This window comes from Urocampus carinirostris, chromosome 10, assembly GCF_059441175.1.
Source record: "Urocampus carinirostris isolate Australia breed hairy pipefish chromosome 10, RoL_Ucar_1.0, whole genome shotgun sequence".
Classification (NCBI taxonomy): Eukaryota; Metazoa; Chordata; class Actinopteri; order Syngnathiformes; family Syngnathidae; genus Urocampus; species Urocampus carinirostris.
Window position 1 is genome coordinate 14385643 of NC_142358.1, and position 26803 is coordinate 14412445.

Consider the following 26803-nt stretch of genomic DNA (forward strand, 5'->3'; position numbering starts at 1 on the left):
TCCCCTCCAATTCAAACTCAGAACTCTAGTAACTCCTTGTCAGACCATCAGCGAACCTCCGCATGCGCAAGGCAAGCACTCTGGCTTCCATCTGTCCCGTCCTCATCCGTATCCTCTTTGTCTGTCCCGGATTTCCCGATCGTCTCCAGCTCTCTAACTTTTCCCTTCCTTTGACAAAGCTCTGATCTCCCGCTCCGACTAGTGACCCGTTTTTGCCCAGGGCCATGCTCCAATCTCCTGCTCCGGCTACTCGACCCGTTTTTGCCCACCGACCACGCTCTAATCTCCTGCTCCAGCAAATCTGCTCGTTTCTGCATTCGGACCACGCTCCGATCCCGTGAGCTCCTTGCTTCTCCTGCCCAGCGATAACTGGATCGCTGGCATTTGTTTCCCCGCACCTGACTTCCTCCATTATCCAATAAACTTTTGTCTGACTTGTTACGCGTTTGGGTCTGCGATCTGTTCTGGTTTTGACATATCTTAACAAAAAAAATTCTTAAAAACAAATAATTATTTCTCAATTTAAGTATACGTTTTCTTTTCACCACAGAAATGTAGAAAAATATGACAAACTTCTAATTTTCATGTTAGTGGGGCGGCATGCAGCTAAAAAAGCAACAATTGATCGGATTCGCTACAAACTTTTCACCACACAATAAAGGAGGCTATACAATTTTATTATTTCTTTGTTTAGTTTGTTTTGTTTTATATACGTAACTGCTCAGTTCACTCCACCAGATTCCAATCGTTCCCATTTACCAGTCGCATGAGCAACACTATTCAAATACTTTAATTTAAAAACTAGCACTGCCTTTCAATCTAGTACGTTTTTGCCTTTTTTACAGCCTGACAGATGCATCAGCATTTCTTCACCCTAAAAACCCATCATGGCAACAATTGTCGCATTCACACACACGCATGCTCACTAATGGCCTCCACAATGCCCATTCATCAAAACTTGGCTACGGTCACCTATAGACATAATGAGCCATTATTGTTAATTTGACCCACAATACATTGCGGCAGCCCATTCCAGCCATCAGCCTCTTTGTGGCTGCTCGACTCAAAAGCGTCAATCACGTCCCTGCCGTGCTGGTTGACGAATCCATGTGCAAAAGGAGCTACGCAACACGCTCGGGCTGTTCTTGTGTTACTGTGAATGCTCCCTTTGTTTGTGCATTGATTGACAGTTACAGAATTGGGTCGGATCTGCTTGGTATTCTAATCGAAACCTTCACGAAAGAGGACTTAGAAGAAAACGTGGCCCACGAGAAAAGTGCCAAGTCCAGGCAGCGATCACTTTAATGCTACAATAATGTAGCAAATGCTAATTGGGGTTATAATTATTGTAATATTGAAAAACATCCCCTGCCTGTATTTAGTCATGATTGTATAGTTTCTTCATTTATGTAGTGATGCAATGAGTATTGTACCATGTGATACTTTTCCCTAGTGATCTAGCATCTATTATCAACCGTATGTGTGGAGTGACACAAATGGATAGGTTGAGGAATGACCAAGTAAGGAGAAGAAGTGGTGTGGTGAGAGAGCTTGCTGAGGGGGTTGATGAAAATGCTCTGAGATGGTTTGGACATGTGGAAAGAATGGATGAAGGTCGATGGACTATGAGAATATGTAGTGCAGAAGTGGTGGGAAATATAATGAGAGGGGGGCCCAAATATGGTTAGATGGATGGGGTGAAACGTATTTTGGATGTAGATCGGTTAATTTAATGGATGCATGAGTGTGTGTCACGGACAAGTGTGTCACAAGCCAGAAACGGAGACAGGACCCAGTACCGTTCGTTTACTCAGTTTTATTGATAAAGAGGGAGAGCAGGGCTTGCTTCCACGATCCGATGATCGACGGACACAGGCAGCAGGTGGCTGGAACGCAGAAGTGGCACTTCCGGGTTGAGCGAGGATAATCGTAGGCTGCAGGGATACTGGTCACTAGCCAGGACGGGAGAGCAAGGGCGGTATCAATTCAGAAAAGAGGTCGGCAACAGGTATCAGGCAGGAGAAAACAGGGCAGGAAAATGTCGGAAGGTATGAGCTTGCCTAGCTGGGTGCATAGGTTCGCAAACGGTCTGACACAGGTAACGGAGCCGGGGGGGTTAAAAAGTGGCAAGGAGCCAATCAGCGACCAGGGCTGTTGGCGCCAGCGGGGCAGCCGCAGGTGCCCCGAATCAGTAATCATGACAAGGTGTGAATGGCGAAGGATAGTTAAGAATGACTGCTATCGACCCATATGATGCAGAGGGGGTAAACCAGTGCATGCTGTAGGACCTCTCTGCTGATGAAGGGTTGCATGGCACAGCAACTCACCCCTTGTTGTGATGTGGGCTTAATTGTCCGTGTCAGGTTGGGAAGAGCGAAGGGGAATGACTGTTTAGTGAATATTGAGTGTGTTCTTGACTCAAGCCAATTGTAGTAGTAGGAATTCTTGGTCCCCCTCGATTACTTTGTCATGTATGCAAGGGATGGGGGAGCTTAAGATCAGCAGCACGTCTCAGTATGTGTACATGCTGTTGTGGTTGTACGAGCCTCTGAGTATAAGTCAGTACAGTACATTGAGTTTTGTTTTGAGAATATTTTTTGTTGCATTCCTGCGTGTATGTTACTGCAGATTTAATTAATATTACCTGCTGTTCCAGTTAAGATGTGGACACAATTTGCTACTTTTCTGTACCAGACATTTCCCTGCTGATTTTTTTAATAAATTGACATAAATTACTCATTTTTTATGGCCTGTGGCTTCAAATCTGGTATGGTTTGTACAAAAACAAAGTTTAGTTTCTTCCTTTAATTTGCGCACGTGGGTTTTCATCAGGTGTGCTCTGTATTCCGGAATTCACTGGAGTCTTAGTTATGTAACTTCAGATGTGTTTTATTTTACAAATAAATGCGGCCTTAACTGCCATTGTTAGGTCTATCCTCCTATTTCTTTGAGTGGAATACACAATGAGGGACAGGAAACATCAATTTCAGATCATGTGAAGTTATGTAAATAAGCACATTCCTGAGTGCCAGTGCTAACCATTTCATCAAAGGATGCCCAACTCATTCTTAAACAAAATGCAATTGATTTCCCCAGGCGATGTTGATCGATTTGAGCAAGATTTCCCTAAGGAAGATGTGGCTGTCATCAGTATAACAGTGCTCTAATCAATTTAATGTTTTACTTTGAAATAGATTTACAATCAGCCTTTGGGCTGCCCTTTCTGTATTAGAGTGATTGGTAAACCACCCAAGTCTTTGCATTTGTGAATTCCTACACCCAGTGCCTCTAGCTGGCTAATGCCCATTATATTCTGTTTATGAAACCTTTAGAAGAACAGCTAAGACTTTTCAGACTTTACTTTGTAAACCTACCTCCTCGCGACTGGGATTAAACAAACACGTGGAGCACGAAAAGAGCTTCCTTCATCACCATCAAAAGGCAATTATTTATTGTAACAATAAAAATAATTTCACAAACAAGCTCTCACACCACCATCAGATCCAAAACGTGCTTGACAAAAACATTGAAAAGATTTGAAAGACTGTAAAGGTGGACCACACTCACTGCTAGTCTCTGGTGATGCCTGCTCTTCCCTTCTGGGGCCACATAAAAACTCCTCTTTTTAATCAGCAGGTGGTTGGCTGCAGGAAGAAAGAACAAAAATCGATGAATGACTTCTTATTGCTATTTGTTGACAGTGCGTGTTAATAACTGGCACATAAAAAAGGAAGATGTTTTTACTATCTATTACCTACCAACCTAACTTCCTACCTACCTGGCCATCCAACCAACCCACCATGAATACATCCAATCAACCCATAATCATTTGAGAGAATGTTTTGTTTATGTTTTGTGTAGTACTTGTTATCAAACATTGGATCTTGTCTTATGACTTCTTTACAGATTTTTGTCCAGACAGTACATAACATGTACAAATTGTAGATGTATGTTACCCAGAACTGTCAGATATTCGGATTGATTGTAGTAAGAAGTACATTGTCACGGAGAAGCAAAAAGAATTTTCTTTTGCCACGATAGTCATAGTTTAGTCAGAAAGCGTGCCCTGGAACTTATTAGAGGTGCTGGCAATATAGCAGGGAGGAGGATAGCACCATCATTCAATCAGCCCAAATTAAAGACATTTTAGCAAAATTCCATGAAGTCTTGGAATTTGTGGAAAGGAATCACCCGGAAAAAGTATTGAATTGTGAGGCTTTCGTTACATCTGCCCTCGCACATTTCCAAGAGTCAAAAGTCAGCAAAAGCAGACGTCATTGGATCAGTTTTTACATTATGTGCCTCTTGTTTTATGTTTTTTTTGTGCGGTAATCTAATTTTAACATGTATGTGTTTCATGTTTTAATGCTCTTTTGTTATTTATTTAAAAAATGTCAAACCGTACTTTTGCGGGGCTTGGAACAGATTAGTGCGTTTACATTCCAAATGCGTCTCTACTTACGAAGTTTTCAGATTACAAAGCTACTCCCAGAATGAATAGTCGCGTGTTTTGTTTATGTGCTGTTTACAAAATAAATTTTAGACAATTAAATCTTCTTATAGGGCAACACGGCGGCACAGTGGTTAATGCGTGTGCGGCACATTTCTAAAGTCATGAGATCAAACGTTCTGTGTGAAGTTTTCATGTTCTCCCCGTGCTTACGTGGGTATCCTCCGGGCACTCCGGTTTCCTCCCACATTCCAAAAACATGCATGTCAGGTTAATTGGCCGGTCCAAATTGTCCCTAGGTGTGAATGAGCGAGCTGTCTGTCCCTATGTGCCCTGTGACTGGCTGGCAACCAGTTTAGGGTGTCCCTGCCCACTGCCCGAAGATAGCTGCGATGGGCTCCAGCACCCCCGCGACCCTACTGAGGATAATCGGTGCAGATAATGGATGGATGGATGCATACATCTTCTTATGATCATGGATTTTATGGTAGAATCAACACAACACAGATAAGCAATGTGTTTATTTTGTATATTTTGAACTCATTTCACATCTGTCACGATTGCCCATTTCCCTCACTTGGGCCCGCTCGTTGCTGCTGCTCGTTGCTGCTGCTTGTTGCTGCTGCTCGTTGCTGCTGCTGCTGCTGCTAGATCGCTTCAAGTCGTCTAAAGATGATCTTTAGGAACGACATGGAACGCTTCGGTCGTGCTACGAGTTCCGCGAATTCGGATCCAACTGCCCATCGTTGACGGTCCGCGATGAAGGCGGGGCAATCGACCCATAGGTGTTCGGCCGATTCCTCACTCTCCCCACAAAGTCGACAGATGTCGGTGGCCGACTTGCGGAGGAGGAATTGCCAGCGTCGGAGCAGCGGATGGTGGCCGCTCCGAAAGCGGATGAGGTCTGTGCGTTCAGCTTTGGGCAGGGATTGTTCCTCTGTTAGGTTTTGTAGCACATTCAGGAATGAGCTGAGGCGAGGATGGCTAGGAGCAGTAGGTATGTAGCTACGTGTTATGAGAGCCCTCGTAGTGTGTTGGTCCAGCGGGTGGTTCGGTTGTGGGAGGCTGGAGCCTAGGGAGGCCTCTGCATCGGCTTGTTCATTGCCAGGCAGTCCGCAATGTCCTGGGATCCACAATAGCTGTATTCTTTTCCTCTGGGAGAGGGTCGCAATTAGATGCTGTAGATCGTAGATGTCTGCATCTGTCGAATGCGGGTTGCCTAATGCCTCGAGTAGTGAGCGCGAGTCACTGGCGACGGTAGCAGACGTCCAGGGGCGATCTGTAAGTTCGGTCAGCCATTTTATGGCTGCATGCAGGGCCGTCCTCTCGGCTTGGAACGAGCTAGCCCATTTACCAGTCGGTAAGTGCCATCGTCTGATGAGTTCATTCTCTGCAGTATATACCACTATTCCTGCTCCACCATTTTTATAGCCCTCCACAGCTGAACCATCAGTGTAGATGGTTAAGTCTGATGTGGGTAAGTCTTTAAAGGCTTGGTTGGCTTTCATAAGTTGCTGTTCCAGTGGATCCGATTTCTGGATGTTGGTGAAACGGACCTCTAGTGGTTGGAACTGTAGCCAAGGTGGGGCTCGTCTAGTGGTGTTTAGCATCGGTGAGATTTGTAGGCGTTGCAGTTCGGGGATGACTTTTGATCGCCAATCTCCACGTTGTAGTCTCTGGTGTACTTTAGTTTCCAGTAGGTGTCGTCTGGGGTCTGAGTCAGGCAGGGCTTGCCATTTCTCTGCCATGAGCGTGCTAAGTTGGTCGAAACGGTATTTTATTGGGGGTACTTTGGCTTCATATCGGACGATGTCTGCAGGGGTCGAGTATAGTTGTCTTGTGATTGCCCTGACGGCATGTAATTGGGCAGCTTCCAGTTTATCTAAGCCTGACTGTGCCAACCATGGTGTCCAGGCTGGGGCGGCATATTCTGCTATGCTACGGACTAGCGCGAGGTATAGTGTGCGTAGGTCTTCGGGATACCATCCCCAGGAGCTTCCACCTACCATTCGGAGGAGGTTTCATTTTCGTCTCATATTAAGTGTGACTTTTTGGGCGTGTGCTCCGAATGTGAGGCGTTGATCATACTGAACTCCCAGGAAAACTGCTTCCTTTAATGTCGGGATAGGAAGGCCATCGATGCGAATGTCAGGCTGCCAGTTTGTTTCGGCTGAGTCCAGGGTGAACAGTACCGATTGGCATTTGGCTGTATTAAGATGCAGTAGGGCAAGACAAGGAACGCAACCTCCATGTCAGGTGTCTTGTGGACGGCCACAAGGCCGACGAATGCGTCTCCCACCCGCTACGGAACGCTTCGGTTCTACGTTTTTCTAGCACCCGGAGATGCTAGACCCGCCCACCATCTCCGGCTCCTCCTCATCAGGGCGGGCGACGTGGAAGAGAACCCTGGCCCCATATGCCAGGGATGCTCCAAAACAATCCGCGCCGACTTCCAGCCGGTTATCTGCCGGACGTGCGACCGAAGGTACCACAGAAGCTGCAGTGGCCTATCTCGATATTCAAAGAGAACTCAAGGCTTTTCCTGCGGTAACTGTGCACAGCCAGCGGTCACACAGACGGCTCAGACCCCACAACAGCACAGTCAACATCAGGCGAGGAAATGTCAAATCTGCAGTACCAAAATCCGAGCAGGCACTCAACCGATCAACTGCGCCTGCGGTGCTTCGGCCCATCGCACCTGCTCAGGCATCCCCAGGCAACAAGTGGGGCACGTACCCTGGCTCTGCCCGGCCTGTGCCCCACCCACCACCACGCAGTCCACTCCGGCGAACACGTCTATCCAGCGCCCTCAAACCAACGCTAACGCTACCTGCCCCACGTGTAGTGCGGCCCTCCGCCATGCGACCCGCCCACTTATCTGTATGGGATGCAATCGGCGCTTCCATCTTCAATGCGCCAAAGAGACGAGGACGGCCCTACAAAAACTCAGGGATGCAGGCAGATGGAAGTGTGAGACATGTAGGGAAGAAGATATTTCAAAGTACACGACCCCACTCCCACCAGTCCCGCAAGCGGTCCTGAAGCCAACAAACCTCATCAAGAAAACAGGCCTGAAAATTCTTCAGTGGAATTGCGACTACCTTGCAACAAAGCTGATAGAACTCACCCAATTGCTATACAGACACAAAATCGACATAGCCGCTATACAAGAAACAAAACTTGGCCTAGAAGACCCAACGCCTGCAATTACCGGTTATGAAACACTTCGACAGGACAGATCTGGGAGTGGTACGAGAATAAAACGCAGCGGAGGCTTACTTTTCTTCGTGAAGAGAGATCTTCCATACTCCGTTGGCAATAAAACCCCCCCTGCCTCGCTGGAATTCATGTCTATAGCCGTGAAATTGGGGAAAAAGCGCCAAATCACCATTACAAATGCCTATCTCCCGCCAGTAAAATCAGAGCACAACCACGATGAGTCAAACCTAGGGAGGGAACTGGATAACCTTCTAGTGAACAACCCTGACATACTGTGTGCCGACCTCAACGCACATCATCCGGAGTGGGATCCGTTCGTCAAAATCGATGCAAGAGGCAAATATGTGCAAGAATGGTTGCACGAGAACTCGCTGGTCTACTTAAACAACGGGACTGCAACACGCTTCGCGAGATATCAGCAAGGCGAAGGCCAGAGCGTACCAGATCTCACCATTGTCCGGCTGGATGAGACCGAACTCTACTCCTGGTCGCCGCTCAATGCCCTCAGCTCGGATCACCTCCCAATCCTCATCCAGTGGTCGCAAACCATCAACATCACGCGACAGCTCCGTACAGTACGACCAAATTTCAAGAAGGCGAACTGGGAACTCTTCACATCGATGCTACGAGAAAGCTCACAACAACTGCTGGACGAACCCTCACCCACGGCCCAACTCGTTTCACTACTTGAATGCATCAAAAGAGCCTCAAAAGCCGCTATCCCAATGAAAGTTCAATGCCAAACGGATAGACTGTGGATGACTAACGAACTACGCGAACTTATTAAAGAACGCAACAAACTCCGCAGGAATCTGAAAGTCAACCGGAAAGCCTGGCTGGACAAATCTAGGGAGGTGGCAGAAAGAACAAAGAGGGAGAAAAGAGCGGTCTGGCAGAAACATCTTGCAGACATCAGCCTCTCAAAGGACTCCAACAAAGCTTGGGGCCTTGTTAAACGTCTGAACGGATCACAACGTGGTCCGGAAAACCGCTCCCTCATATACAACGGCAAAGAGTACACCTCGGACTCTGCTAAAGCTTCTGCATTTATCCAAGAGTATGCGAAGGTCAGTGCCCGCAGTGTGGACAGAGAAATAAGGGCGATGAAAAAGCAGGTCCGCAGACAATTAAATGCCCTACGAAGAACACCTAGGTGGGCTTCGGAAGTACCCTTTACACTCCCGGAGCTACAATCAGCTATCAAAATGATAAAGGCAGGCAAAGCAGGAGGACCAGACGAAGTGGCCCCCGATCATCTCCGACACCTACCTAATGAAATCATGCCAGTCCTCCTCAACATCATCAATTATAGTTGGATAGAGAGCTGGTGTCCACAGTCGTGGCGAAGAGCAACTATCGTACCCTTCCTTAAAAAGGGTAAAGACCCCAAAGATGTGTCCTCATACCGACCAATCGCCCTCACTTCCTCTCTATCTAAACTAACGGAGCGCATGATTGTAAACCGCCTCAGCTGGACGCTCGAAGACCAAGAACTTTTGAGTCCATGGCAAGCAGGCTTCCGTAAAGGTCGATGCACCACAGACCAATGTCTACGACTGTCACAATTCATCAGCGACGGTATGCAATCGAAAGCCCGAGAGAGGACTATCCTAACACTGTTTGATTTCTCAAAGGCGTACGACACAGTCAACCGAACACAATTGACACACAAGATGCTGCGCCTCGGCCTTCCCCGGCGTTTCATCGAGTGGGTCTCTACCTGGCTGACAAATCGTATTGCAAAGGTCAGACTTAACGGAGCCACCGGCCGCACTCGCTGCTTCAAAGAAGGCCTACCACAAGGTTCAGTCCTATCACCTCTCCTCTTCGTCATCTACATCGACGACCTACTAGGCCGCTTCGACACCAACACATTAGTCAGCGCCTACGCAGACGACCTGGCTATTGCCTGTCGGGGTCGTCGCAAAGAAGAAGTAGTACAAAGAGTTCAAGGGGAAGTGGAGAAGGTAGTCACCTGGAGCTCGTTGCTGCTGCTCGTTGCTGCTGCTCGTTCCTGCTGCTTGTTGCTGCTGCTCGTTGCTGCTGCTTGTTGCTGCTGCTTGTTGCTGCTGCTCGTTGCGTGATTGGCTTCCCTCCTATTTAATCTCAGTGCTCTCATTCACTCCTTGTCAGTACTTCAACAAACCTCTGCACTTGCAAGACTTGTGTTTTGACTCTGTCCGGTATCCTGCTCGTGTATCCAGTATCAATCCCGTCTGTCCCATCCGGTATCTACCCTTGTGTCCTGTATCGATCACATCTGTCCTGTCCGGTTTCGATCTCGTCTGCTTCTGGCGTTTGTGGTCCCGCGCATGACTGCCTGATTTCGGTGAAATAAAACTTGTGTGAAAAAGTTACGCGTCTGGGTCCTCCGTCTGTTCGGGCTCTGACAACATCTTAGTATTCTTCTTAAAATTACTATTATAATTATTATTATTATTATTATTATTATCTTCCTGCGCACTCACATAGTATTTGACATGAAGCTACCATGAGTTTATTCATGGTCACGCTTTTGACAGAGCAATTTCTCCGTCTGACTCTGCAAAAGGGCAAGGTAGATGTCCTTCTATATTAACGCGTGATGTTTGTTGCAACTGAAAATGAATGCGCGGCTCGAAAACATTCTCCTATTCCTAAAGGCCCGCTCCTCACAACGGTTAATCCTGTGCCGTTTTTTTCTTTCTGCTCTCTTGGGAGTTTATTCCTCCACTGACATAAAGGTCTTTGCTTCGAAATGTCAATGCAAACGCTATGGGACAATCATTGAGGCGGAAAAGTGGAAAGTTCACCTCTAATTATCCAAACCTGACCCCATCAGCCTCTGATTGATGGCCGCTACTGTTTACAAGTATTCAAGAAATATTTAGGTATGCTCTAAAGTAGTTTCATCAAAGTTAAAAGCTCTAGGCTGCACATCAAATTGATTAAGAAAAATTAAGAGAAAGTGACTCTTTCATTGGTGCTTTGCAAATACTCATCCAAGAGTCGGGATCGTTTGCATGTCGATGGCCAGCGGCCCTTGAGAGTCTCCCATTATTAAGCTGCTGAAACATGTAATAGATGACAACATTAAGCACCGAGTCGTCATTATGTCAACAGTCTGAAATAACTCAGAGCTTTAAAATCTCATTACAGGCTCATTTGGAGATGGACACCATTGCCGCTAGCTAGCTAACGTTCTAGCCCTCCACTTATTACCCCAAACAAGCTGTAAGGGGTGTGTACTTGGTTTGAATGACAATTAAATGCCTTATTATTGGTATTAATTCTATCATTATGCTAACGCTGGAGCGGCAATTAACAAGTGCCACTAGCAACGTCTCAGTAGGTGCGAGGGCCATGTAGGCCAATAGTTTGTTTATTTACGTCTTTACGTACTATTTCAAATGTAAAAGAAAACAAAAGTAGTCCGGAAACACAAATCAACTCCTCGGCTGCCGCTCTTCATTCTACTTGTCAATAAGTCCAAATAAATCGGGTTTTTATTTCAAATAATTCTACTCTCATTGGTAGGTGGAATTTGAAGTTCTCTAATAGCCTTATTCTATTCAAAACGGATGCTTATAGCCAGGAGGGGGGAGAGGAATCTTGGTGGGACGACACACTGGAGAGTTATTGGATTCATTTATTTTGACAAGCTCCAACTGCGGAGAATGATGCCACCCGGGCCTTCGACCATAACGTTCTTATCACTCACAGAGATAATCTCGTGAGTGTGATTTGTCTCCAGTGTTTCCCTCTCGGTGGCACAATTTACTTTGATTGACAGCTAGTTGTTTGTGCCTATACTCTGTTGCACTTGGATCGACTTCCCGATCAGTTCGACATGTTTCCTGTGCGTGCGTTTTGAAAATTCTATGTTGGTAACAACGCCTGCCTATTAAAATCGGCAATTTTATGGACACCATGCCCCATTAAATGCATCGTTTGGGGAAAGAAATATTATAGAAGCAGAAAAATGAATATGTTTGGAGTTTTATTGGGAAGCTGCAATTTTTTGAGAAGAAACAGGATAAAAATGCAAATAAGATTAATCAGGAGCGAGAATATGTGTTAATCCGTTTATCCGATCTACACAATAAAATATATAGAGAAAAAAAGTGTGCACTTTTTATAATTCCAACGTTCTCCATAAATCGCCCGAAAACATCACAAGAAGGCACCACATGCCCCGTCCTTTTGCCATAAGATAATCAGGTGACACATTTGGACTTTGACAAAACATTGTTCCGGTTGCTTTTAAGTACAGGGGGTTAGGATTCAGCACGCCACCATCCACTAGAGGGTGCAGTGGGCAGATAGCCCTCCTCTAATCGTCTGTACCCGACCCTTATCAAGAACCCTGAATATAATGACTATGCCGACAGCAGAGGCTGTTGGATTGTTGCTTTCTGTTTTGATGTTTCTCCCTGTACCCTGTGTAGAGCAAATAAGCCCAGCACAAAAATGACTACCACATTCCTCTTTTTCCCATGTTATTTTTTTCTTCTTTTTCACAAACAGCTTTATTTTTGGAATGTTTTTGTTGTCCAAAATTGTGATTATATTACCAGTTGATTGGAATTGTGTTTCTTCCTCTGTGGTTTTACAGTCAGTCTTCATATCCACCAATAAATCTAAATGAAAACAATAGTTGTTCAAAAAAGTGTTAGTTTATTATTGTCAGGTCTGGAATGCCTTTGTGCGTGCAGCGAATGTTGTCTGAATGTGTCAGGTCCCTGGAATTTAAAACCTTATTGATCAGTGCATTCATTCTCTGTAAATAAATTGGATTTTAGGTACAAACAGCAAGACACTTTTCTTAAAGCCAGCATTAAATCGTAAAAAGACTTTTACATTGGCATGTCACACGCTTTTGCATCTACTGATTCGGAGAAAAGCATATCTGTTAACTTTTATGATTCTGTTGCAATTTATATAACTTTTTGCTAATGTCTTTCAATTCAAACACGTTCAGAAATTTACATTGTTTTCATTGGGGCGGCGTTAGCTCAGGAGGTAGAGTGCTCGTCTTGGGATCTAGAGATCTCAGTTCGATTCCCGCCGCCTCTGTGTTACTTGTCGAATTGTCCTTGGGTAAGACACTGAACCCCCAATACCCCCAATAAGCAGGTTAGCGCCTTACATGGCGATTGGGAAATGTGAAGCACACTGTAAAGCGCTTTGGGAAGTCTTGACTTGAAAAGCGCTGTATAAATGCAGATCATTTCATTTCATTTCATTTCATTAAACATGATTTTCTGCAGACAATGCAGACTTTCCTGCTTTTAATTTGTAATAGTTTCACAAGTGCCTTTTCACAATGGCTGACAATCATTTTTATACCAGAAGGGAGGAACACTGCAGGCTATGACAAAAACGAAACGTTAGTCAGAGGAAAATTTCCTAAATCCCATCTTAAAATCAGTCTTTGTCCAGGTGGTTTAAGACTCAATGCAAGGGCCTCCCCTCCAACAGTAAATCACCACTTAACACCACTTAGAACAATGTTGAGAAAAAATAATCTCTGGATGAATGGATACATTGAGGCGTCAAGTGAATACAACAAGAAGTAGATACTTCATTCAAATATACGGATAAGGATAATATGCATACCACAAAATTATTAATGTAACCAGAATATTGATATGTTGGTTGAATTAATGAAAATGATATAACTTCAAATCTCATGGAATTATGACTATATACGCAGTGACACATTTCAATATTACAACAGTATATGGTTAACCAAAAGTGCAAAAGCAGGCATAGACTAACGGGGGACAAGTTTGGTAAGGATAAAAGGTTGAGGGGTGGTGCCGAATAACAAACATTTTTGTTGGCTCTGCTGCTCCCTGTAGTGCATGCAAATCCCACTTTATTTGTTATCATTCAGCCTGAATACAAGAATCAGGAGAGTGATCAGTACAAAAGGAGAACGGCAAAAATGTCCGCCGGCGATACAAGCGAGGAGTAATTACGAACGCTTGAAGCTGATTGGAGTTGAATACAATTAGTGAGAAATGAGAACAAGGTTGTTCTCAGAAGAAAGACATCAGTGCCGGCTCTTTGTACAGTAAATGGCCGAAATGAAAGCAGCTATAGAACGATGCCACCTCCCCGGCAACGGGGAATTGCCGGGTCGAACAACGGGCGGGTTGCAAAATGCCCCCATAACAACAAAATGACAAATAATAATCCGTACACTGAAAAAAAACGTAGTCCTTCCTTTCTCAATGCTGAATTAGAAAATTAATAGCAGCGTTTTACATGACAGATATCAAAGGTACTGCTACACACTCGATACAAGTATACAAATACACAATTGAAATGAACGAGAAAAAAATAGCAGTTCAAATGAAACGAGTATTGTGATAAGGGCAATTCTTGATAACAGAAACGTTGTACTAAACAAATCAACTGAACAAATCAACTGGGATGGTGTTGTAATATTGAATTAATTAATTAATTAGTTTAATTTCGGGCAGCATGGCGGGGCAGTGGTTACCGCGTGTGCGGCACATTTCTGAGGTCATGAGATCGAACCTCTGTGGAGTTCCGGCCACTTCGGCTTCCTCCCAAATTCCAAAAACATGCATATCAGGTCAATTGGCCGGTCCAAATTGTCCCTAGGTGTGAATAACCAAGTGAGTTGTCTGTCCCTGTGTGCTCTGCGACTGGCTGGCAACCAGTTCAGGGTGTCCCCTGCCCACTGCCCGGAGATAGCTGGGATGGGCTCCAGCACCCCGGTGACCTTACTGAAGATAAGCAATGCAGAAAATGGATGAATGGATGGATGTTTTATTTATTTTTCAGTTTGATAGCCGGTCATCTACTCTAATTTCGTTGTCAACCTATTTTTAGTAGCAAAATTTACGTTTATCTGCACTGAAAGGGTTTCGAATTAACAATCAATCTATTTTGTGTCAGAATAAGTTACACAGTAATACACTTTGAATTTCAATGACAGTTCAAATGAATGACAAGAAGGTTCATTAAATAAGCAAAGAAAACAATATTCCAATGTTTTTCAGTTCAGGGGATCCCAAAGGTGGAGACGCACCTTTTCCGTTACTTGCTTCATCTAGTGTTAAAACTGAGAAGTGCAACAGAGTTGAGCTCAAGCTCCATGTGTGGGCCATATTCAACAATATTTTCAGAATTTGTTGCGGTCTGTAGTTTGGACACCCCTGGTACAAACAAAAGAAAAATTGCGTCTTTTTCTAGATTGACCTTTTTAAAGACAAGATACGTTCATATTTTGAAATGCATGCTTTCCTATAAAATGTTTTAAAATCAATATAAAAGATCTTTTTCAAATGGTAATTAAATTAAAATTAAAATTACATGATTCCCCTCAAACATTTAGACAAAAAAAACTGGATGATTAAACGGACACTGTGTAATGTTTGACCACTACATGTTGCTTTAATATGTGGTGCAACCGAGTGCTAAATAGCAAAAGGATGGATAGAACCTCAAAATGACTGAACCACAGCATTTTTCCTTGAGCCTTTTATAAGGTTTATGGGTACCCGTAGCAGCAGGATGACGGAAAATAATGTCAGCTCTCTTTAGGGCAGGCTCATGCTCTGTAAAATTAATGCAAATTCCTTGACAAACCAGTACTTGAAAAAATCCATGTTTATATCATAGTTCATGTATTTCTGAAATTGTTTTCAATCATTTCTGTCTGGAACCAGAACAGGATCAGGATCCAAACACGTAACATTTTTCACACAAGCCTTTTATTTTATGGGGAATGGAGAGTCATGCAAGTTAGGCAGCAGTCTGGCGTGAAATGATAGGAAGCCAGAGGCCGACAAGATCGATACCAATTTCCCGAGTAGATATCAGACCGATGGGACAGGACAGGACGGGACAGACAGGATTGATAATGAAACAGGATATCGAAATAAAACAGGACAAACTAGACGGGAACAAAAACTGGAGAAAATAATAAACGGGACAAAAATAGACGGAAACAAAACTGGAAACCGATATTAAACATGACAAAAATAAACGGGAACAATACCGGACAGGAAATGCCAACAGGAAACAGGAGCGAGTCAGAACCCACGTCTTGCGGAACAGAGTTTCGTTGACGGACTGACAAACGAAGAACGAGAGCACTGAGCTTAAATAGACGGAAAGCCAATCTGTCAATGATGAAATGAAATGATCTGCATTTATATAGCGCTTTTCAAGTCAATGAAGACTTCCCAAAGCGCTTTACAAGGTGCTTCACATTTACCAATAGCGGCCATGCAGCCATGTAAGGCGCAAACCTGCTGATTGGGGGCATTAGGGGTTCAGTGTCTTACCCAAGGACACTTTGACATGTAACACGGAGGAGCCGGGATTCGAACTGCGATCTCTTGATCCCAAGACGAGCGCTCTACCTCCTGAGCTACTGCCCCAATGAGCCGCAGCTGGCACCACACATGCGGGGCCAATTGGGCACCATGGCAACCGTGACAATTTCCTTTTAATGAATGAAGTCGTTTTCCCACTAGAAGGCACTAAATAATACTGTACCTTTAAGTTTTTTTTTAATCTAACAAACCAATAAAGATTGTAGATCCCAGCTTTCCCTTTTTACAAATGCTTGAATGCAGCATCTGAATAACGCAGAGTTACTGTCCTTGCACAAGCATGTTTGCAGCACGCTTAAGCAAGTTGCAGCCGAGCATCTCTAAGCCCATCAACGCGCCCTTACGGGGACACGGTCGAGAGGAAAGTCTTTACTCGTTATTGGCCTCCCTCCAAGCGGTGAGCCATTCAGATGCTGAGTGCGAGTGGAAAGGTGCCAGCAGGGGAAACTATTTGTTGGCTTTTGTCGACGTATGGAGTGTTTCCTGGCTCGGAACAGGAGATGAGATCCTGACATGCTGCTGGGAGAAACAATCGGGTGTGTCACCCTGAGACCACTGCAAGCGTTTTGTCGCTCAAACACGGGCAACTGTTTCTAGGTCAATGTAAGATTGTAATATGTCACAAAATATATTGCATGTGAACCGCTACAGCCATTTTCTGAAGCTCATTTATGCCCAGAATATTCAGTAGATAAAATCTTAAGGAACTGCAAATCTTTTTGACAGCTTTTATTTTGAAAGCTGACTGCTTGCTACCCTAATCAAACAAAAATGAGGAATAAGAAAAAGACGACTTGCAACAAGACAAGGCCCTGGTGAAGGTTCGATTATTCAGGTTATAAAAACCCGCTTTCAAATAACCTATTAATGTCATTACCCAAAAATGGATAGAGCTTGCTGTTTATGTTAGAACCGGTAAAGACAAAGACTCAGTTCTATGAACAGCTTCGGTTTTTTTTTCAATTTAGATTTCATTCCAGATTCTGGAACACCCATTTTAGTTAAATAATTGTAAGCTCTTTCCGTCTTCACTCTTGTGACGTGCTGCAGCCATTGTCTGTGATAGCAAAACACATGAGCAGCAAATGCCTCATGGTCAATACAAAATTGCTGTGATTCAGAGTCATGCTTTTTGCATCATAAAGGAAAACAAACGACAGGGACAAGCTTGGATCTTGTTAAGGAACAGCTTTTTGTTTTTATGTCCGGTTTATGAGATGAGGGGTCGGTAAAAATAAGAGCTGGAGATGAGCAGTTCCTTACAGAATATTCTGGGTATAAATGATCAAGAGGCAATGCGTGTGGGAATTCACAAATGCAAAGACTGAGGTGGTTGACCGTAATTCTTATATAAAAAAATAATAATTGAAAGGATTGAATAAGTACATAGTTGAGCAGAGCACTGTTCGACTGACTGCAACCTCGTCATCTTTGGGGAATCTTGCTCAAACCGCTCAACTTTTCCCTGAGGAAATAAATTGTATGTGTTCAACAGTTATGAGTTGGACTTCGCTTGATGTGATCTTTTAGGGTAGTACTCAGAAATGTGCTTGTTTACTCATCTCCTCATAAGATGAAATTGATCTTTCCTATCTCTCATTGTGTTTTTCACTCCAAAAGTAAGGTGATACAGTGGTACCTCTACTTATGAATGTCTCTACATCGGAAAGTTTCAGGTTACAAAGTACCTGAACGGGAAAATGTTGCCTCTAATTACAAACGCGTTTTAGGATACAAAATTAAAAATACAGTTCAGTATGTGCTGCTATCAGCCGCTCCTATAGTTTCCCGAACATGAACAAACGGACTATCGCCTAAAATCTGCCTGGCTCCCAGCATACTCTTCATGTCACCGACACAGTTCAGAGTTCAGAGACGAGGAGGAGGAGGGGTTACGGCAAGATAGCGGGGACAAGGACGTGGCCGTCATTCAATAAGCCCAAATTAAAAACATTTTGGAAAAATTCAACAAAGTCTCGGAATTTTTGGAAAAGAATCACCTGGAAAGATCGTTGACAAGTTGGGTTATCGACTGTCAAAAGCCAGCAAAAGAAGACGTCATTGGATCAGTCTTTCAAGAAACGCAAGGCAAAAAGGGAAAATAATATTTTTTATTAATTCCTTTATTCTTTTGTTTTTTACATTATGTGCCTCACATTTTAAGTTTCTTAGTTAGTAATCTAATTTTAACATGTATTTCTTTGTGTTTTGATACTCTTTTGTGATTTATTAAAAAAAATATACTGTACTTTTGCCGAGCTTAGAACAGATTAGCGCATTTCCATTCAAAATGCGTCCCTACTTACAAATTTCTCAAGTTACGAAGCTACTACCAGAATGAATTAAATTCGTTAGTAGAGGTATCACTTCATATCTAACAATGGCACTCAAGGCCACTTATGACTTATACTAGAACACAAGGTTACATCATTACGACTAAACAAATTAAGTATACATGTAGAAACTATACGATCATGACTAAATATAGGCAGTATAATATTTCAATACAACAACAATCTCATTTGTGATTTGATCCTAATCCAAATGGATATATGCCAGTGTAAACTGACGGAATTAATGCACTGCTATGTAAAAGGTGGAAATGCTCTTTTATTTGACATTCCACCTTTCGGTGCCAACTTCACTCTTCCGCCCCCGTCTTCCTAAGGTCGGTGTGTAAACTTTATTTAGCGTGCACGTGCATGTGTATATGACGTGCCATTTATCTTCTGCCAGCCACCTTCAGTAATTACAATGGTCTCGCTTTCTTTCCATGCCCTCATTAGTTTCCAACACGGAATCCGTGTGTGACCGAGCGTGTGCTCATATACGGCAATCAACCCGGAGTCATTGCTATTTAGATGAGATCAGATAACTTGATTGGGGATTTGCATAGATGGAAGCCTCTTGCTTGCACACATGCGCCTGCGCACACACAAAATAGACACACCAGAATATTCTGATGCAACAGAAGAAGATAAACACGGGAAAGTGGAAAGAGGGAGATGAAGGAAGTAGGCGGAGAGAGCGTCTGTGGCAAAGTGGAACGCAGAGAGCGAAGTGTTGAGTTCCTTTTTTTTTCTTCACACGAGAAAGACGACTGAAAGTGAGCAAAACGACCCCTCGGAGGCTGCTTCAAAGCCAAACGGCACATTGCCTGTTTGTTGTGTTTTCAGGCACTGTTTCTTGAGATTGTTTTGTGGGTTGAATTTTGACAGACGTGTGCACCAAATCTTTCTATTCTCTTCTAATACTGGGGCAGACTTGATGTAAATTAAGGCACTACTTGGGATAGCTCGACCGAACCTAAAAGTACGGTGGGGGAGAAGTGCAAAACACTTTTACATTGTGTAAAAGACTTTTACCTTTTAGAAAACAATTTTACACACGAGAAGCTAATGTTGATGGTGAACCACAAGCAGCGAGGACATGGACAGTATTTAAAAACTCCAAGGACCGACTACACGAAAAGCAAAACTGTGTTAAGCGGCTCGTGTGTTCCCCACAAAACGGGACAAAACAAGTATGCATGTTTCACCATCAACATTAACCCCTTGTATCAGTTGCTTCTCACCGTCACTTCCAGTTGAAACCGAGAGTTGGGACATTCCCCGTCCGGTAAACTTTGAGATGTAAAAGTGTTTTGGGATTTGTAAAAGTATTTGTGTCTTGTTAAGTTGTTCTCTCTCCATCCGTCCATTATCTGCACCGCTTATCCTCAGTGCGCAGGCTGTGTGGACAGCTGCACCCGTTCTACTGCTTACTCGTTTTGCGGTGTTTACAGTTTGTTCTTTGGGTTTTCTTTATAATGGGTTTCAACAGTGGATATATATTGTTTGATGAGCTTCCAAATAAAGGATTCCATAGCGTCTGTTGATGCAAAACCGCCACCTGTCCATTCCTTAATGTTGTAGACCCAGTTTTTTTTTTCAGTCATCCTCTTCTCCTGCCCCTTTGAACTGTGTCCTAGAGAATTATCTTTGCCAGTCCTGATGATATTGTGACATGACCGTACCACTAAAGTATTTATCTATCCATCCATTATCTACACCATTTATCATGAGTAGGGTCACTGGAGTGCTGGAGACAATCCCAGCTATCTTTGGGCAGTGGGCAGGGGACACCCTGAACTGATTGCCAGACAGTTGCAGGGCACACAGGGACAGACAACTCACTCGCTCATTCACACCTAGGGACAATTTGACCCATGTTTTTTGGGGGAATACGGGAGGAAAATCACGCAAGCACGGCGAGAACATGCAAACTCCGCACAGGAAGGCTGGTAGCTGGATTTGATCCCATGTCCTCAGAACTCTGCTGCAGACGTGCTAAACAATGTACATTTGTTTCAAAACTCATTTTGTTTTACGATATGTAAAAGTGTTTTGCACCTCTTGGCCACCGTATAAAAGGGATGCTTCAGAACAAAAAAATACAATTACCATATTTTCTTCACTGTAAGGCATGGCCCCTCCCTCACCCCCACTTTTGTTGTATGTTTTAGAAAGCACACTGGATTATTAGGTGCATGGAATTAAAACTACAGTAAGAGCTACCGTATTCACTAACCTTATTTGATCACTCACTTCCGAGTTCTGTTTTCCTTCTCAAAGTTGTTGTCACTTGTCTTAATTTCCTTTTACGACTTGTCCTCATTCCTTTTTCGGTACTTTGTCCCCTTGTTTCCTGGCTGTCCGGTTCCAAGCATCCCTGTCACAGTGCTCTTGTCTAATCGGTGTACCAAACCCCTGCCAGACCACTCAGACTATGAATACTACAAGATAAAGTTCTTTTTTACAGTACATTTTGCTGTTTGGACTCACTTGATCGCCAAATCTTTTGACTATTTGGTAACATTTGATTGGCTCTGGTATTCTTGATACTGTTGCCTCTCTGCCTGCCATTCCATGTGACGAACACTACCCTTATAAAGGACAACCGTTTAATTGCCCAAATATGTGCCTCTGCATTATACTTCAGCATCGTCTCAAGAGAGCCCATGACAGGTTGGTCAAAATAAGAGCTGGAGATGAGCAGTTCCTTCCTTTATTTACAGAATTTTCTGTGCACAAATGAGTCACAGGCAATGGCTGTAGGAATTCACAAGTGCGAGGACTGAGGCAGTCCCCATCGTTCTTTTACCAAAAGAGCAGTCCAAAAGCTACTAGTATATTTATTACAAAGTTGAACATTAATCATTAGAGGGGTCCCACAGTTGATTAAAGCACAGATCTAATTCCTCAAGAATGTATACATATAAATTCTTGTGTGCTTGTGTGTGTTCCTCCTCCTTTACAATGTATCATCCTATTTTGAAGATTGCTATATATGTTTGAGACGTGATAGGTTAGGGGGCTAACCAGTGATAAAGATGAACACTTTCATCGTCCATGTTCTTAATGGTCTCATTAGTGTGCGTAAGTAGTGTACGTGCACAAGGCCCAAAACACTTTCCACTGAACTTGTAGCACGCACACACCAGACAAAGGCCCCCAATTATAGTTGCTGTTATGGATAGCGGCATCTTTTGCCGTTTTCGTACAAACATGTGCTAGCGCGTGCTTGTGTGCACGGACAACTCCCCTCTGACCCTCTCCCGGGAAGCCAATTATCAGGCAGCAGCCCCTCACTATGCCCATTACTGTATCCGGGAAGAAATCATCAGAGACATAAAACGTTTAGGCATGGCTGTCGCCTTGACGATGGCAGGGTGCAGAGTATTTACTTAAGAGATTTGAGCGGAAATTTCTCGTTGTGCACACACGCTAGCTCCCTACTCTCGAAAACTGGATTAAAGCGCCATACCACTGACGTACAATCAGGGACGGTAGGTGAGGCTGTGTTTTCTAGTTCCATCCTGGTTTGTGAGGTTTGTTTTTTGTTTCTAGTTCAGACAGTTTAAATGTCTTTATGACCATTTGTTACTTTGTTTCTGTATATTCTTAATAAATGTCATTCTTTTTTCGAGCACCCTAGCCTCCGCTCATGCGTTTCTGCATTTGGGTCAACCCGAAATCATAACAGTATTACAGATTATATGCAGAGTGAGGCACGCAATTCTCCTGTCTCATAGGAGAGGGCAATAGTGAGACCAAGGATTCAGTTTTACGGCACACCTCAGCCCCCTATAATAGAATTACTAAAAGTTTTAAACATTAGAACATTTTATCTAATATTATAAGGGAGAATTACCTCCACTTATGAAAAAAAACTTGAATAAGTTATCCATTTCCGAAGTCTAGACTGATTTTATAGCATCCTGACGGTAAAATATTGATCAGACTTCAAATATTGCGGTGTTACAGAGTTGTTGACGCATGAGTGACACCCCGGTGCACGCTAACATCGCTGCAATCGACGAGGCAGTGCACTATAAAATAAACAGGAAGACGGGGACCGATTCTACGTAATTATTCGAGCTGCCGTGTGCGCAGGTGCGGCAAAGCAGCAACATGTTGTCGTCGTCGTCGTTGAGTCACTCAAGGCGCCTAAGGTAATCCATAGTAGCGCCAGACTCGCTCGTGGGAGGCTCCGTAGTTCTCCGAAGGAGAGGGGGCTGCGACTGTCCTGTGCCGCCAGGCCTGACGGTTTGCGACCCAAGCAAACCAAGTAGACGAAGCCTCTAAAGTCCTTAGTACGTTCGGACAGGCCGGTGCATGATTTATGGAAGCCCCGTGGGCAGGTAGTACAGGTGATTGGGGTGTGGTCGCAGCGAATGGTTCGAAAGCACCACTGGCATTTGGACTGGGGGCCAGGGTTGCTCTCGAAGTCGCCCGCCCTAAGAAGAACAGAGAGAGGAGAGTAGAAGAGAGAGAAAGAGAGGGACAGATAGAAAGAGAAAAAGACAGAAAGAAAAAAGGGGAAAAAAGGCAAAAAGGAGGAAAAGAGAGTGAGAGAGGTGGGGAGAGAGTAGGAAAGAGAGGGATAGAGAAAATGAGAGACAAGAGTGTAAAGGGGGAAGAGAGAAAAGGAGAGACAAAGAAGGAGAGAGGAGCAAGCAAGAAAGAAAGAGCGAGTCTGAGTGGACTGAGTTGGATTCGTAAGGCTCCCCCGGGAGAGAGCCCTTCGCAGGACACCACGGGAAGGTTCCTAGTCTTTGTCCTGCGCAACATGTTGTTGGGCAACAAATGTCTGCTCATCCATACAGACACAATGAAAATACGGGGATTTCTATTCCTACGGCTTATTCCTAAAGGCTCTTGTCCAAAAACTGTAATGAGGGTAGCAGGGAGACATTTGTTAGAACAGCTTTTGTTACACCGAACTATTAATTTAAATATTTATTGCTTCCTTTAGTAAACATTACAAGCCCATGTGGCACTTGGAATGGACTTGCACAGAATAGAAAGTACTTTGCAGGATGTAAAGTGTGCAGCTGGTGGTTTTCCATATTTGTTTTTATTATTAGATAGATAGATAGATAGATACTTTATTCATCCCCGAAGGGAAATTCACTTTTCCAGCAGCATCCCTAAGCTGAGAACAATCGAAAATAACTGAGAACAATCGAAAATAACACGGGAGCTGCTGGAGTGGCTGCCATTCGTGACGGCGCCGGAGAAATCCGAGAAACAAATTTTATTCCAAAAAAGAACAATTATTATTATTATAATAATTATATTATATTATATATAATTATTATGCATAAGGTTTTACTTTTTGGGGCGAGGGAGGCACCCTGTTCGATATAATGATTTTGCCCTGACTAATATCTGTGCATATTTCTCTCTCTTGAGTAGTGTTAGAATATTGAAACGTGCCACTGAATATATTGTCATGAGTTTCCCTCTCATTTAAAAAAAGTTTTATTTAGTTTAGTCATGGAACTTATTTTACATTTTAACTGACTTATTTTGGGTCATATATTCCTTTAGTTTCATTTTATTTATACAGCCAGTTATTTATCATTTAAATACATATTAGTACAAAATACAAAATATGTGGGCCTGGAGAGGCAAGGGCACCTCCAGAGTGTACTTGCCCAAGACACACCACATAAAATTGTGCCGTTACAACCATAGCGGTTAAGGGATCCAAGCAACCAAGAAACCCGCAACCAAGCTACCAAGCAAACGACTGAGCAACCAAGCAACCGACTAACCAACCAACCCACCATATACAACAAAGAGTCTTTATTATGTCACAAAAACAAAAGGACGTAACGTCATTGCCACAAAGTTTGTTTTTCACCAAAAATATAAAAGCCACCAGTCATGAAATGCGTATTGTTCAATATGATACTCAAAACCATTTCCCCAGTAATTTAGGATCTAGTATTAGTATTGTCACATGTCGCTTCCAGTTAATTCGGGGACCCGGCATCACTGAGGAGTGGGATGACGCTTTGCACTGAAGAACCATGGCTACCAGATGATGAAGGTGCTGTATCTGAGTCAGATCAGGGGGCTTTTTCTGCACTGGTAAACTAGGAAACAGGTACTATCTGATTCATATAGGGGAGCAAACTTCAACCTGGCTGAGAGAGGCTGTACTTGCCTGAAACACACCACAGGATGTAATGCCCTTACAACCCATTTGGTTAAGGGATCCTTGAACCGTGAATTAAGTCATTTTTTTAAATACCTATTTACTCATACACTTCTTAATGTATTCCTTTGTTATCTCGATGTACAGTATACATTATAAAGTCTTTACATTGTTTCAAGTGATATCTAATTCGCTGTTGGGGGGAAGTCTTGAGTCTTGCCAGACCACCTGCAAAATCCAGCAAGATCCAGTCTGAATAGGATTGGAATGAAAATGGGATTTTGGGCATGTTTCACTCATCGAAGCCTTGTTCTTTTTTATGAATCACGTCCTATAATAACGACGGGCCGCCATTTTCTTGATGACCGTGCGTTGTTTATTAACCACAAAAGAATCATTTTTTTCGACTACTCTGCCGTGAGAACTAGTCTAATGTGCTGCAGGAAATTGCTTATTTTTTTCAATATTAAAAAACAAGCCTACCTTTGCTTTCATCGAGTGATCACACGAGTAACTGTAAGATTAATCTATATCAGTAGGTGGCAGCAGATTCCTTTTCTATATACTAAACATCTGCTGATGTGGTAGTAAAGGGAATTTTATTTTGTTTGATGAAGCTGTAGGATTGCGCTGCAGAAAAATATAAAACAAAGCAAATGAAGTAAGAATTTTGCACACAAGTTTGGCCATTTTAATTGCTATTTAACAAAAAAGGGGTAAAGTTAGAACCTAATAATAAATATGCTCCACGACGGAAAAATTTTGATCATTTCAAGTTTTATTTCTAAGATTTTTTTCAGAGAAAAAATACATAGAAATTGAGTAAAGTGCAAAATTACAGCAAAATAATTAACCAAAATGAGTCAACTATTGAGCCAAAGTGAACACAAATGATCAGAAGGAATTTTAAAGCTGTAAATTTAAGGCCATATAAATAAAGAATCTAAAAAAAAAACTTTTGTTGGGAATTAATTGTTAAACATTTTAACGAATAGTGTGCCTTGAGACTTTTTTAATGAAAAAAAAGTGTGCCTTAGCTGAAAATGGGTTGAGAAAGACTGATTCGTATTAAAACACTCATTATATTAATGATTTCATATGCCAGTTACAAAACATTTGGAAATATTTTCCTTTGTTTGAATTCCAAAATATCAGAACAAGTCTACTCTGGTTTTCTTCTGGCGCTACCTTATGCCCAAAGGTGACCCATGGTTTAAAAACTAGCATAGATCCTTATCATGGTTTATTAACTTACTTGCTACACCAGAGGCGATAATTGTTGAGTCGTTTAGTCACGAAGCTAGCTAGCGTAAAATTCATGCGAGCTAGCTTGTGCTGCGTAAACAGCAGCTACCCTGAAAAGATACATTCTGAAATCCAATTATAATGATGTTTGAACTGTTTTAAAAGTGCTCAAACACGATTAAGTCAAATTGTCTCGTCACACTTGGATGAGTTGATAAGGAATGTGTGTGATGCTGCACTTTGGTCCTTCTTTAATACACTTCAAACCGGGGACCACAAACTCGGTTTGGCTCTGGGGCCCAATACAGACTTTCTGTTTTCAGATAGGCCAGATCAATAAAAGAATGTTAACCTAAAAGTTTTAGCTTAACATAGTTTTTCCAGTATTATGTATATCATTCAGCCTTCTTTAGTAGCCTATCCTAAATATTATAAGCGATGACAAGGAATATTTTCTAGGCATAACACATTTATTCACAGACAATGGGCTCTGAAAGCGTTAACTGTTTTTTTTAACAGTTGAGTGAATGCAGTTTTACACCTGAACCAACTCACCACACTACACAAACTCAAGGGAAGCTAAGAAAAAAAATGTAATTTTTGATATAATTGTTGTACCGGTTTGAAAAATTAAAAGAAATACAAAATAAAAGAAGTAACTAAAACTGAGAGTATATACCTGGGTGGCCCTTGGAACTCACACTCGGGAGCGAGGTATGCAACACTAGGCTTTATATATTTTTTTATTATATAATTCTTGATGGAATCATCAAGTTACAAAATGCCGATGTCTATTTCCTGGCAAGAACCCGTTCAGTCTGCAAGTGCTTTTAGACATTTACTGCCCTCTAGCAGCCTGAGAGAGCATCCGGATTGCATTTATTTAAAAAATTCATAATTCTTGTTAGATATGACCCCGAGAATCGCGTCTTTTTGACATTCTCAGAAATTCATGGAAGGCCCCATTAAATTACCTAAAAGGCCGGGTTCAGCCCACGGGCCGTATGTTTAACATAGCTGCTTCAAACAGCATCGACACTTATTT

General features: G+C 42.9%; 1 protein-coding gene across 1 annotated transcript in view; it reads right to left on the reverse strand.

The window, feature by feature from the left end:
* slc8a2b (solute carrier family 8 member 2b) overlaps window positions 1-26803 on the reverse strand; it is a 125662-nt gene that overhangs the window by 51510 nt on the left and 47349 nt on the right. Inside the window, exon 2 of the mRNA XM_088344981.1 lies at window positions 3568-3644. The gene's annotated coding sequence lies outside the window, so the exon portion shown is untranslated. The remainder of the gene's footprint in view (window positions 1-3567; window positions 3645-26803) is intronic.